The following is a 15,141-nucleotide window of genomic DNA, read 5'->3' as shown; positions in this document are numbered from 1 at the left end:
TTCCGGGGCTCCGGGACCGGGGGTGGTGCCCCGCCGGGAAGAGGGCAGCGTAACCTGGGGCTCCTCAGCCTGGAGAGCGGGGTCGGCTTGGAGGGGAGGCGGTCACCGACTGCTACAGGCTCCTCCTCTTCGTGCAGAGAGGGGCACGAAGCTGGAGCGCAAGTTCTGTAAGAAGCGCCTGACGGAGCTGGGGGTTTTTAGCATGGAGAAAATGAGGCTCAGGGGGAGCCTTATCGCTCTCTATAACTGGCTGAGGGAGGGCTGCAGCCAGCTGGGATTCGGCCTTTTCTCTCAGGCAACCAGCTGTAGAGCAAGAGAACAGTCATAAGCTGCACCTGGGGAGGTTTAGGCTGGACATGAGAAGGAATTTCTTCACAAGGATGATTAGGTATTGGAATGGGCTGCCCAGGGAGGTGGTGTTTAACGAAAGACTGGACGTGGCACTTGGTGCCATGGTGTTTGGTCATAGGTTGGACTCGATCTCAGAGGGCTTTTACAGCCCAATTGATTCGGTGATTCTGAGTGAGCACCTTCGAGCCACTACAGGAAAGTGACAGGACCTCAGCTGGAAGCAGCTGGGGGCATCATTTGTCCAGGCACAGGAGCAGTCAGCAAAGTCTGCTGCAGAGTTTACACAGGTCTCAAGGAAGCCTGAGCAGGTGCTTCAAAGACAATGTAATCCATGACTATTGAAGTAGCAGGCTGCATCAGGTTTGGGAAACGGCCTGAGCTGAAAACAGCTGAAGGCTTGGACAGACATAATTCCTCAGCTTTTACTTTTTGCCAGATGTTCCCTTATAGTTCCCTTATAGCAGAAGTGGATATGGTAGTAGGTGGATCCTTCTAGCAGCGCAGCTTGCTCTAATCAGGAGGTAACAGGCTTGCTAGTGTGGCAGAGATACGTCTGTCCTGGGCCTTCTGTTTCTTTTGTGAAAAAACACACCCAGAAAGATGGCATTGTCCTGGTTCAGGACAAAATTAGGGGAAATCTCCAAAAGGGAGTTCCCCCCCCCCCCCCACCGGGTTCGGGAAGGAATTCCTCGGAGGAGCAAAGTGGAAAACAAAACCTATTTATTGACAAATAACAAAAGAACACTCCCCAACACAAGAAAAGAAAAGAAAAACCAGTTCAGTGTTGTGGAGGGTGCCAAGCTTCTCTTGCAGGCTCCAGAGATCCCGCCGGACGTCGGACGTCCCAGGTCAGGTCCAGAGCCGGTCCAGTATCTTCAGGGGAGGGTAAGAAAGAGAGGACGAAAGAAAAGGGGAAAAAAAGGGAAAAAAACAGCGCAGAAAGCAGCAAAGGGAAAAAGAAAGCAGCTATCAGCTAGGGCTAAGGCAGTAGCAAGCAAGCGAAGCAGCAAGCAAGAAGCAAGCCGGCCAGCCAGCCAAGCAGCTCAAAGCCAGCAAGCCAAAAAAACCAAAAAAAAAAAAAAAAGCAAAGTGCACCCAGTCCCCCCTCCCTCCTCCCTCCCCGCCCCGCCGCGGCAAGACGGCCGGGGGGGGGGAAGAGAGAGAGAGAGAGAGAGAGAGAGAGAGAGGAAAAAAAAACACAGCTGCCAGACACAATACACGATATTGGGATAAAAGCGGTCATCCCACGACAGGCATGCAGAGAGAAACAAAAACTTTGTTTCCATACAGAATGCCAGTGAAAATTCACCGTGGGTTTTAAGAGGTCTGTTACATGGACTCAGTTGAAGAATTGTAGCCCTGAAGTGTTTGTTGATGTGAAAGGAATATTTAAGGTGTGGCCTGGTTTAATTCCTGTAGCAACTAAACTCACACAGCCACTTACTCTCTCCTGCCTGTAGCAGGATGGGGGAGAGAATCAGAAGGGTGAAAGTGAGAAAGATCAGGGGTTGAAATAAATATAATGAAAAATAAAGAATTTGTTTACTATTTTGCACTGGTAGGCATGTGTTTAGCCATTTCCAGAAAGACGGGCTTCATAATTCGCAATGGTGACTTGGGAAGAAAAACTCCATAACTCCAAATGTCCCCTCTTTCTCCCATTTTTTATTGCTGAGAACATTACATGATCTGGGATATCCCTTTGGTCAGTTGGGGTCAGCTGTACCAGCTGTTCCAGCTTTGTGCCCTGACAAATTCCTGTGCACCCCCAGCCTGCCCACTGTCAGGGCAGCATGAGAAGCAGAAAAGGTTTTGATGCTGTCCAGACCTATTCAGCATTAGGTAAAGCATCCCAATGTTTCCAATACTGTTTTGTTCACAAATGCAAAATGCACCACCCTACAAGCTACCACTATGAAAATTAACCAGAGATACCTGAAAGATAGGCTGGAAATAAATCCCCATAGACTGATGTTTATACAGCAGGTATTTGTTTATTGCAGCACTAGTAGTGAGCGGGATATCTCCACCTAACTCACCCACCCTTGCCTGTGCTGTGGTATATTTATACAGTAAGTGTTGCTTAGTATCTCTATGTCACTACAACATCATCACATATGTGCCAGAACTAATTTACATAGTATGATCTCATGGTTATTAGATCATTCTTTCGTGCTGTGCTTGCATCTCCCCAATTTGGGGGTTGTCAGGGGTCTTTGATGAAGGTCTCCTTTGCATCTGAATGTTTAAACTTTGTCTTCAGAGAATGCACAGTTATGGTGTTTCTTGGTCTGTTGGGTCATAAACATCCTAAATCCTTTGTCTTGTGGTTAATTGGCTTTGCACTTGCCACTTTTTCATTAGCACTATAGTTATCCATCTCTACAGCTATCCACCTGGCAAGTTTTTTCTTCTCTTTTTGTCCATTCAAAATTAAGCAACTAACTAACCACATACTAGCTATTACATTGTATAAAAAGCTATGATTCAGGTTATATAGATATATAAAAAGTCATGATTTAGGTTATACTGATATCAGGTTATATAAATATATCAGGTTGCATTGATATATAAGAAGTCATGATTTAACTTATACTGATATCTTATAACTCACGTTATATAAACACCTTGTAACTGATCTAAGTTACACAGGCATCATCAGCCAAAACCAGTACAGATGGCTTCAGTGAAGCATTAGGAAACAACACCAATAGCTTATTTTTGTACCTAAATTTCCAGTTACTTATATTTCAGTACTGTTCTGTCTTCACTTTCTGTTTTGCCATGAGCCAGGTGTGCTGCCTTTGCAAGTCAGTAGGTGCCACAGCTTGCAGAACTAACAGAGTTGTGTGTACAGATATAATAGGAAGCCCTTAGGTTCTGTGAATACATTAAAACAATGAAAATAATTTCATCCATCTAGAATTTATTACAAATTTCATTACACATTTTCCTCCTGCATTTTTAACTGGATTTTATTAGACATATTTTCTTCCCTAGAACATCCTCTCAGAGTAATTGAGGTATTCAGTTAGGTAGTTTGCATAACTGAGTCATTAGGTTCTTATACTATGTTAGAAGTTTCTAAATTTTGTCTTCTAAGGCTTTTATCATCATCAGATACTAATCTTCTCATCCTAGCTAAAATTGAAGGTGTTGCTACAGAAAAAGACTCATCATATTATTTTCCCTAACTGCTAAATGCACTTCCATTATAATGTTACTTTATGCTGTTTGAAATAATTCCCTTTACAGAACAAACAAGCAACAAGTCAGACACTAGGTGGTGCCGAAGACTGGCCGGAAAAGAAAGCGAACCAAGTGCAAGGCATGCTCAGAAAGAGTGAGAAGCAAAGAGCAACAGCAAGATACTCAGTATCTGTTTCAGTAAATTGAGAGCAACCTGCAGTAATGACAGCTGTGTGGCAAAATTAGGAACTAAACCATTTGGAGAGGGGAAGATTAGTACAAAAAGATATCATGAATGAGCAGTAATCTCATTACCTAGATTTATGATGCTGATATGCTTTTGAACAAGTGTAAGAGCTGCAGATCAGAAATATCATGTTTTATATATATAATACATAGTTGAAATGGGAGGGTATATTTCATTTAGCAATGCACAGGGCAAGCAATTGTTTACAGCTGATGTTTTGTGTTATATCCATATATATGGACTTTGCCACATTAGACACTTTGAAACTATTTATGCAGTCATCTGGTGATGTTTGCATGTGACATCAAACACTCTTTGTGAACAGGTGTGTCCTGCTTGCCTTTATACTAACAGTTAATCTGATTCTTCTGGCACACCAGCAGAGGAATCCAAGTCCCTCATGTCTTCCTGTGATGTTCCAAAGCTGACATGGCTGTGTCTGAACAAGAACTGTGAGGGTGGCCATAGTGGTCATTTCAAGGATTGCTTTGAGAAAACAATTGCAAAGTGTTAATAGTCAGTTATATAACATTCCTCTTTACTGTATGTCAATTTTCTTTTGTCTTAGAGGTACTTAGATGCTTGTACCTGGTTTCTGCTCGCCAGTTTTAATCCTTTTCATAACAGAGCAGACACTACAATAATAAAGTCATTTTCCCAGATTGCAGCTCGTCCTCTGTGCCATGGGTATCACTGCTTTGGTTTCAGCTCAGCCATGTTGGTTTAGGTAGTAGGGAGCTGAGGTTTTGTTCTTCCTTGACTTTAAACCATTAAAAGAACACCACACAGGAACCACACGGACACATTTTAACTCTTTTTCCTAATTACATACTGAACATTTTCCCAAATTGTTGCTGATGAATAATTTCACACTTTTAATGTCATAAATTATGTGGCAATTTATAATATTAATGTAAGTTACCTGTTCACAGAAAATGAATAAATTAGGTACTTCTCCTGACAGAAGATCACATGGTGTTGCCCTCTTCTATAGTGATACAGGTCAATGACCCTATTACTCCTCTGCTTCAGTATAGCATTATTTTCCATATGCTCATAAAGAAATAATGAATGCAATAAGAAAAACATCTCTTGGGATGCTCTATGAAACACTTCTGACTCTATCTGGTAAATACATTTCTTGAAAAAAAACCAAGCAAACCCCCAACAAACAGATTAATAGCTAAACTGAGATTGCAAAAGGATTTAATTAAGGGAAAGTAACTGTGAAAGAAGCTAACTGTATGCAAACATGATTCATATAATATTATTTTTCCACTTTGTGGTGTAGGTGTTCACTTGGAAAGAGGCTCAATATAATAAGCTCATAAGTACATGGTACATAGAAAAATATGTTTTTATTTACTGATTCAATTGATTTATTCCTTGCTTATTGGTTTTAATGTTCATGGCAAACTGACTTAGGGGTACAGTGTTCCTTTATGACTGATTTCATCATGCATTAAACTTTGTGGGGATGGGTGAGTACTGGTGAATAAATATTTTAACTTTGTTACTGTAGTTGTATTTTATTCCAATAGTACTTACATTCTAATGGTATCATAAGAAAAAAAAAACCCAACTGAAAATAGTAAAATTAAAGCACAGTTTTAGATTTCAGTGGAAGTTAATATTATGATTGCTTGTGGTTATATTCTCTAATACATATATAGGATTCTAAATTTAAAAATGTATGAGTATGCACTGACTCTTAAAAATCAAAAGAAAATTCTAGGAATACAACATTTTAAATTGATTCCTATTTGTTTGCTGTCAACAAATATTTAAGAACCGAACTTCTGAGACAAATTATGTTTTCAGGTTTGAAAATGAAAGTAAGACTTAAAAAGAAAGTCATTTTATTCCATATGTGTATACAATATGGAAAAGGGATGTTGAAACAAAGTTTTGAGTGCCACAATATATTTGAGAAAATAAAATGTCATTTACAGTGTTGTTTCTACAGAGAGCTTTGAGAGAAAGTCAACAACAAAATTACCAGTCTTTAGTTTTTGTGACATTAGGGGGCATCACAACCACACAGACTGAGAATGATGTAAGTTAAAGTACAGTTACATTTCCTGTCCAAAGTAAACAGGGAACAGCATAAAATAGCAAAATCAACTCCTGGAATCATTCCCTAGTGCAAGGTTATGATACAGTTATTAATAAAATTTCAAACAGAAACAACCCAGACATTCAGTAGAATATAAACTACACCCTCCTTTTCCTAAGAGTAATAAAATTAACAGACTAATGGATGCTATATATGTAGCCTCCTCTCAAGTCTATTTAAATCTTGAAGCTTCCTTTCAGCCGGTCTCTAAGGTATCACCATGTTAGTTCAATCAGTGGAGTGAATCTCTGTATGGGCAGGGAGCACAGAGTGAACTTGGAACAGAGCTGCTTTAAATCCAGGTCCCTGGACTGGGTGTCATGCTGGGGTAATCACCATAAGCTCTCAGTCTACACCACCAAACACGTGTGTGCTGCACTGATGACATGCAAATCTCACACTGCAAGGGGGGACATGGCCAGTCTTAGCCAAGACATGCAGACGTGGCAGATAATTTACTTGGTAGATGATTTACTCGGAAGATCTATCCAGGAAGAAGGTGTCTGTGAAGAGTGTTGATGTGCTTGAAGAGGGACAACAGCTATGACTTCATGCTGTGATTGGCAGGTCTGAAAAACAAGATGCCTTGCTATTGATCCTCTGCAGCTGAAATGATAGTGGTTTTGATGTATCAGAGATAAGAAGTTGGACAACAAACTCATAAGCAAGATGTCTGTCATTCCTGGAAGACTTAACACTCGTCTCCCTAGTATTCTTAGACTTTGACCTAGGCAACTGAGGCCTTACTTGCATCCGCTCTGAAGGATGATTTTCAAAGGAAATCCATACTGTAAAAAATACCCAGGTGTAACATTGAATCTACTGCATAAAAGGAATCATATGATAGTAGGGTGCTTTGAGTACGGATGAAGTAATCAAACAATTAAAATGTCACGATGGCAAATGACTTGTAGTAGGGCAAAGTATGACATGATATATGAGAAACTCATCTCATTTAATTAAGTGGAAAGTAAGACTCATAGTCTTTGGAGCTGGGCTGGGGAGTTACTGGATTCCACAAAGTAGAGCAGTGTTCTGATGCTACACTTTCTAGTTTCTCTACTGCCTGAATATGGATACCTTATGGATACTTTGTAAAAAGCTTGCCCTGACTGGAGGCTGTGGTTAAAACTAATGGAGTAACTGCGGTCCTGGCTAGTGCAGGAGGCAGACTGGGACAGAAATAGCTGTTAGAGAGTTATCACTTCTCTACAGCCTGAAATAGCAAAGAGAGTGGCACTGTTTCAGCCTATAAACCTGCATACGTGATGATTAAGATCTGGGTTACTATACTAGCAGAAATCTTTCTCATGTGATCAGTCACACAAAGAAAATATTATTACCCATAGGCACTCTCTCAGACTTTCTGCATCATAATTTTGTACCTATAGATATATATGCTATGATTTTGTATGTGAATATATAGCCTGTGAAGAATAATACATGTAGGAGCTATAATAAAGTACCTGAGGGGGAAAAAAAAACAGACCTGATTTTATTTATAAGACGTTATTATACAAAATATGTGTAACATACTGTACAAAAGTAAATTAAGACCACAATCTTTCTTTTGAGGTTCTTGAAGTCCTGAAAATACCCCAAGAAACTGGCCAAAGGCAAAGGAAAGCAATACAGACTAAAGCAGAGGGATCAGCCTGACAGGCTTTTTAAAAATCAAATCTGAATATATTTATTCAATACAAATTAAGTTATGGTAATATATATGTATGGTTATATATATAATCAGATGCTCAAACGTTGCTCTTGTGAGGTTAGTTTCGCTTTCTGTTGTGGAACAAGCTGTACAAGAACACATGCTACTCTTTCCCAAAAAAGCCTCACTCCAAAGTAGAGAGAGGGAGGCGTATCCTTCATCTGCAGCACCACTGATCTAGAGAACTTTAAGAATAAACTGGCAAATGTCATTTTAAATAAGGATGTTAAATAGGTTGCAAATTCTTGTCATCCAAGCATTCCTTAGAGAAAGTGGAAAAAAATATTTTTGTTTGGGGTATGTCTGTAACTTCCTATGCTCCTTTTACATTCTCACCACTTTAGGCTTCATGGAACAATGATATTTTATGATGGACATGATGGAATAGACTTGGCCTCAGAGAACATAGTGCCTGTGGTCCATTGCTATTCAAACAGCTACAGCTGGAGTCAATGCCACGTCTTTCCACTGCTGGTTTTACCTACTGCAACTAGGTTAAGATTAATTTAAAAACAAAAAAAAAAAAAAAAACTTATCATTCTTATCCTCAAGCCTTCACTCAGTGTGGAAAATGTCCTTGTCCAGATGGACTTTTAAAGAATTACTCAGAGAGATTAAGTTCCTCCAGAAAGGGAAGGAGGTAAGAAAATGACTCTGTACTGGCCTGAAATGAATTTCCAAGACCTCTGAGTAGTTTAAAGTTTTGGGTTTGCAATCTGTACACTCTGAAAGAGTGCAGGCTGTTACTGGAAAATGGTAACACTTCTTCAGAAAATTCACTTTGTGAAGTCCTGTATCTAGCTCAGCCATGCAGAAACAGCTTCTCAAAAAATCCCCTTTGGAAGAAAAATCTTCACATGTCCTTCTACTTTCTGGGAGTTACATCTGCTAAAATGATTTTAATATTGTATTTTTTAATATAATTTGATGCTTTGTCAGACATCCACTATGCCACACATTCTAGGCTTTCCAAACCTCAGTGAGAGACTTATTAGTCTCTGTGAATTTAGGCCTGGCCTATGCATGTTCTCTAACATGGAGAATTAGAAAAACATGCCAGCATGTGTTGCTACATAACAGCAAAGAGTCATAAACAGAACTAAAAATTATTAAATAAATGTAAATTATTGAACAATGACACAGAGATTAAGATGCCCAAATGAGTATAAACAGCATGTACACAAGGTGGTCATACACAAGGTTATGCTGTATTCAAATAGGAAGCCTGTTTTGATTATTTGTCTCTGATTCAAAGTTTGAACAGGGAGAATGAAAAGACAAGACATTTTGTCCTCAAAAACAGCCCACTTCATTATTTTCTATTCTTCTCTGTACTGCAGTTGTATCAGCTTTGAAACGAGTAGAGCTGTTGCTAGGTGATCTTCATTATCCACTTTGTAGCTGAAATTTCAGCCAGCTGAAAAGAGTTTTTATATCTCTAACAGAATAAAATTAAATTCTAAGGCATTAATAACTGTTTTCAACTCAACCCTGCTTCTAACTATGTCTCCTTCCTCAGGCCAACCCAACCACCAGCGCAAGCAATGCACTTTGTAGGCTGAGGGTCAACATGATTTAAGTGGTAGCAGCTGCAAACCCTCCCTGAGCATTCCCCTTATCTCAGCTGTGTGCATCTGGCTGGAACACCCTTTCTTCTCCACAAGGATTCCTCCCCTGTGCTGAGCAACTGTCTGTGCAGTGGGACAAGGCTGGGAATCAATGCAGCCAAAAAACAAACAAGTTTTCCACTCTCTCCTTGCTTGGCTCAGCTGGGTGGAGTTCCTCACTTTGGTTTGTTTTGTGGCTGCACAAGGAGTCTGGATAAACTCAGAGGGAAATGCAGTGGATGAAAAGGAACAAGTGGGCATGGCTTGGGCAGGAGAGGAGCTGTTCAGGCTGCTTTAACACATGCCTGGCATTGCAGACAAATATTGAAACAGAGCCTCAGATTTTCTTAGGTTTGCAATCTACCAAGGAAATCTGGGTTAGCTTTATGTGTAAAGCTGAACTAATTGAAGTTAGAACTGACATTATTAATCCAGATCTTGAAACAAACATATCAGTTATACTAAATGAAAAATGAGGGGAGAATTTTATTCCTGTGTCTCTTCAGATTTGCAATATAGAAAAGAAAGTTAAACCCAGGACAGTTCTCACAACCACAATTAGCAAACTGGGGTTATATCCCTTGTTGTTCCTGATCTAGCTATGTTTTGTTCCATCTGTTACTGACACCCACTGTCAACATAAACAATTTTTTTTATTTTAGTTTTGGGTGGAAAAACCACATGCACAAAAATTGGCAATTGCTTTTTCTTTTTTTACGGGGTGAGGGCTGCAAAGGATGGTTCAATTACATTCATCATTTGTTTAATGTCAAATATTATTTTCTTCTACATGACCCATAATATCCAAAACCCCGATAAGTAACTGTCTATCCAGTTTTGACAGCATTAGTCACCTTGGAGATACAGAAATTTCTGTATCAGGTGGCCTGCAGTGAGTACTTGCCAGCCCCGCAGATCCACCTCAGCCAATCTGTGGTGGTACAAGCAATTTACCACCTGGCCTATTTATTCTTTATTCTGCCTTCTAAAGAAACCTGGAGTCAAGCTTGCAGAGCTCCCTGTGGGATCGCTGATCTCTTTCTGCCCTATGGGCATGCCACTTCTGCAGCAACTCGAAAAAATTCTTCTGCAGTGAGAACTCACTTTCAATCACACCTGCTATCGAATAGGTTGCCAAAATACGAGTATTCCAGCCTACTAGCACATTGGCTGAGCCAACACGATGTATACTATACACAAAGTACATTTGTTAATTTACTTTCTTAGAAGTTGTTCAGAACAATAGTGTAACCTAGAAAGAAGAATCCACTAACCAGGAAAGAAAGCTGGGAATGGAAAAAAGGGCTCAGTAGTAGCATTCCCCGGGGGAGCTCTTAAGACCTAAAAAGGGATTAAAAAAAAAAAAAAGCCTAACATAAAACAGTGTAACAGAGAAACCTCTTGATAGGACTCCCCAGTGTTTGCATCATCCAGCTGCCTTTTCACATAAGTAATACATACTATTAAAGATCCATCTAGCAGGCAGCAGTGACAAGTCATGCTGCTGTATGTGTATCATGCATGTGTAACACAGTGTTATGTTCAACCCAGAAAACTTTTGTTTCCCAGGTATTGTGCAAATGGATATCAGCAGGACACTTAATTCAAAGTCTCATTACAGATTGGTAGAGAAACAAATATAGTTCTGTCCCAGTCTTGTTTTGTCTGTTAGCCAAGCTGAACCGTTTCTGAGACAAAGAGCTGACCCTTATCTTGAAGCATAGCTTATAAATAATCAAGGACAAAGAGCATGCACAAGTGATTTCACAACTGTAAGTGCTGATGAATGAATGCCGCAACCAAAAATTCCTACAGTGCTACGTAAATTCCAGCAGACATCAACAAGTTACACGAACTTTCTGGTTTATATTAACACATAAGGGAAACATGTTCCATGACTCCTACTTTGCTGACTGTCCCAATCAGTTGTCTCACTGTTCAGTTAAAGTGTAAGAAACAGACCTTAGTATTATGTTGGACTGAAGTCTTTGCAATCATTGCTGATGTGCATTTTACATACTAAGATTGTACATACTTATTAAGATCTGCACAGCTGACAATTATTAAAAACTGAATTTTAACATTTTTAAGCTTGACTTTTTACAGCTATTCTATCCAGTACAGTACAACATTAATTTTTGCTTTGAAACAGATGTCTTATCATTTTGTAGAATTAGTGTTTTGGTCATTATTTGAATTTTTTCCATTGTCTGTGCAGCATAGACAGTATGAATAATCTTGTTAAAAGGAATTGATTTTGCATACTAAAGTATGTACATATGATTCTTGGTGAACAAAAGAAAGGAGCTGCTTTGGCATACCCTGTACTCCAAACATGCCATCCCATCCTTTTTTACCATGATCTCTTTCCAAAGTCTGTTGCAGGTAATAAATATAACACATCCCACTGAATTTCATAATTTCCACCAAAATACATCCAGCTCTTTGTAAAGTCAGCAAAAGCCCTGTGTGAATGCATGCCAAAATGTAGGCAGGGAGACCAGAATTTCTTTTAGCAGTAGCCTTACTACAATATTTACTTCATCTTTCTATGATTAAAAAGAAAAACAATAAAGTTTGCTTTGGGGACTTGCACATATTGCATCATCTCACCATGTCATGTCCTATTTGGTGTTCTATAAACCCAGCACTGGGAGCCTACGTAAGCAGCAGCTGATTGATTTGTACTTCTCCTGCCAGATACAGCACTCACAGTTATACTAGTCTTATTTTGCAAGTAGTTTGTAATTTTTAGTTGCATTTGTTGGCCTATTGTTAAAATAAATCAGAACCAAATAATAAGACCTAGCTCTCTCCAATTACAGATACTTAATTTTTCTATAATGCCTCCTGTTTAGTATAATTATCGGCTATATACATAGTTTCTGATTTGCCAGTGCCTGCAGTTTGATTTTAAAGCAAGACAATTGGTGGTGGCTATTCTGGATACAAGAAGCACTGTGGAAGACAGCAGCAAGGAATTATAGAAGAAAGTGTAAGGTAATTTACTGTGACATTTTGAAGGCTAAAGGAATGTATGACATCAAAAGAAAACAGATCAGGTAGGCAGCAGAAGCATTGGCCAGGACCTGCAGATAGCCATTTGAAATGTGAGGCAAACAGGAATGAAAAAAACAAGGGCAGCCAGAAGAGGACACAACTGAGCTAAATAAGGCTGGTGCCTTGCCAGTACGATAACACAGATGTAGTAAGTCATGCAATTGCAGACAGAAGACAAGTGGGATCAAAGAACAGCACTGAGAACTAATGAGGTCCAGAACAAGGTTTTGCCAGGGGAAATGGGGTACAGCTGGTGGCTGCCGAAAATGGTGAACGGAGCAGGGGAAGGAGGGGGTGGGGATACACTTCTACTTTCCAGTTCCTCTCAGCAGACAAAAGAAAGCTGATGGCAGTGGAGCAGGAGAGATGAAAGGCCTTTAGTTGCACATCTCTTTCTTTAAAGAGGGAAACAAAACCAAACTAGATCAGTATCATCAACTATAAATGGCAAGGAGGAAGAGTTTTGGAAAATGGAAAATCACAATGTTGCTTAGTGGTGAGAAAGTCCCCATCCCTTCCAGCTGAGGACACGTCACTGGAAAAGTCCCAGTCTGAGAAAAAAAAAAATCCACTGAGTAAACAAATTGCATAGGCAGTGAAAACAGAAAGTGGAACAAAGTCAAAAGATACTTTGGCTTTAAAGGAGTTTATTTTCAGGTTAGCATTTCCTTGAATAGCATCAGCTCAAGTTCAGACAAGAAAAATCTCATTAGAGTGAAAATGGCCGGTAAACTTCACTGCTGGTATTAAGCCATTGAAAGAAAGCTCACTTATTAAAAATTTAGGATTTCAACACGGGAGTTCTTGAATTTTCAGCTACTGAGTGTAGTAAAATGATCCCACTGACAAACCAGATACCCAGGACTGGGCTAGTTTGTGGATTTTTTTCCCTTAATTTACATGTATTTCTAGACAAAGTCCTTAACTAAACCCTTCTGAACAACTCCCTGGGCATGGCTCTTTGTCTTGCACGCAAGTTCAGTGGTGAGAATTTTTCCAGCTTGTCTATAAAGAAAACAAAGGGAAAACTTCCTCAGTGACAATAAGACAAGAAATATAGTGTTGGATAAAATTCTAGGATTCTTACCTCTCAAGCTAGCATTCATAAAAACAAAAATACTGACATAAATTATTACCCTTCTCTGATAAAAATCTACTTTCAACAAAGGTACTTCATAGTAATTAATCACAGCAATGTTAACTCAAATTCTGGAAACAATTACAGTGGCAGCACTTTGTAGCTGTAATTGAGGAAAATAATCAAGATAGTTTTACCTTTGCATTTCTGCTCCCCCACTTAATGAGTGCTGCTGCATCCTGGCCTATGCATATGACAGTCCAACCCTGCTAGGAAATCTTTTCACATCCTCTCAGACTTGGGAAGAGAATCAGTTAAGAGTCTTTGGGCAAAGAGGTTATGAGTTTTTGGTTTGTTTATCTTATGGCTTCTAATGTGTATAAATAATAGAAGAGAACCAGAACTTCAGGAAGGTTTCAAATTTTGATTATAATTTTTCCTGTTACAAGATAAGCGTAATGTTACTGCTGTAGCAACAAGGGGCACAAGGATCTTGACTGCTAAGGCGGGAGCTCAGGGCTCAAGTCCATTGATCACATCTCTAGTTTTGGAGCTTCAAACAACAGAGAACAACGGCAACAAAAGCCTTCCTGAAGCACTAAGCTGAAGGGGCAAATGTCAAATTCAGTCATGTTTCAATTCCTGCATCTGACGTAGTTACTGCGTTAAGCTTTCTAAAAGAGAAGCGTCATCAATTTTCCATGTGTGCTCTTACATGCATGGCAGGAGGTTTCAGGATGTGGCTAGGCTGGGGACAATGCCAGAAGTACAGACAATGCTCACAAAAATGTACTAATTGCACTGATTTACAATTTTTATAGGAATGTTCTTTTCTCAAAGTAATTTTCACGCAATAAAACCAGGTTGTGACAGTATCATAAACATGATCTGCTCTTCTTTAAAAGCTGGTTTTTTCATGAGTACACACTAGGGTTGATCAGGACAAGGTAGTGTGGCATCTGACAGCCACAACCTGTCTTATGTTGGATGACACCTATTGCAAGAGATGTCTGTCTTAACACTCTTTTCAGTTTTGGCTAACACAGTTTGCTAGAAGAATTGATTTTACTCCTCTGGAGAGCTGTTCATAATTTGGAACTTGGCAATTTTTTGTCTTTTGGTAGTACAATCAAGCTGTTTGAAATAATTTCAAAATAGTTGTATCTGTAACACGAAGAGGTTTGTTCTTGGATTCAACTCACATGCTGCTCCTCACACTGGTAACTTAGTCAAGACCCTACTCATGGGAGTAAGTACCACTTAAAAGCTGCACATTGCAGCCAAAAATATTGTGTATTTTAGATACATAACACACACAAAGATGATGCATTTACTTATTGAACATTTGATGCAGCTAAACAACACTAGGAAAAAAGTCTTAAAAGTGAAATGCTGGTGAAGTTCATTCTTGCTTTTTGTGACCATGTTTTTTCTCAGCTGTAGTAAGGTTCTACCTGGTAAAGCTTCTTTAAATAGCACAGATATAGAACTGGATCAGAGTCAAGAACAGGAAACCTAACAAAGGAAGGAAGACTAAAAATGCACTGAATGAAGCAGAACCAACCATATCTTAATCAGAAAAAGGATTTCCCCAGTCAGACCTCACACTTGAAAAAAATTTATCAGATGAAGCCAATTTGTAATGAAGTTGTGGTTCTCAGAGTAGACATGTCGTTCCTAGTCCACAAATAATTCTGCATCTGGATTTGCTTAGTGCTATGCACATCATTATATTTTGTTAATTTTCTTCCATGACCTTGCCCATCTTGTTACAATGAA

This window comes from Camarhynchus parvulus, chromosome 3, assembly GCF_901933205.1.
Source record: "Camarhynchus parvulus chromosome 3, STF_HiC, whole genome shotgun sequence".
Classification (NCBI taxonomy): Eukaryota; Metazoa; Chordata; class Aves; order Passeriformes; family Thraupidae; genus Camarhynchus; species Camarhynchus parvulus.
Note: the sequence above shows the minus strand (reverse complement) of the source record.